General features: G+C 48.9%; 1 protein-coding gene across 1 annotated transcript in view; it reads left to right on the forward strand.

The window, feature by feature from the left end:
* The window catches only part of USP22 (ubiquitin specific peptidase 22), a 56,051-nt gene that overhangs the window by 32,345 nt on the left and 23,436 nt on the right, over window positions 1-270 (forward strand). The window lies entirely within an intron of this gene.

Genomic DNA, 270 nt, shown 5'->3' on the forward strand with positions numbered 1-270 from the left:
CCTCTAGTTTTGAAATAAATCTCTGGGAGGGAATTAGCTGGCGTTACTGTTCAGCCTGGGAAGCTGTGGGTAGGGCACTCTGTGTGAAGTGCACTTGGGGTCTAAGTTACTATCCAGGCTCAGCAGCTCCCAGTTCCCAAGGCCGCTGGGTGAGAGATCCATTGATTCAGAACCTCTAGACGTGGGGCCCAGAATAAACCTAAAACGATGGTATAGAAACTGTTGCTTTAGGAGCAGACTTTGTCTTGAGGTGGTTTGCACAGTGTCTTT

This window comes from Myotis davidii, unplaced genomic scaffold, assembly GCF_000327345.1.
Source record: "Myotis davidii unplaced genomic scaffold, ASM32734v1 scaffold207, whole genome shotgun sequence".
Taxonomy (NCBI): Eukaryota; Metazoa; Chordata; class Mammalia; order Chiroptera; family Vespertilionidae; genus Myotis; species Myotis davidii.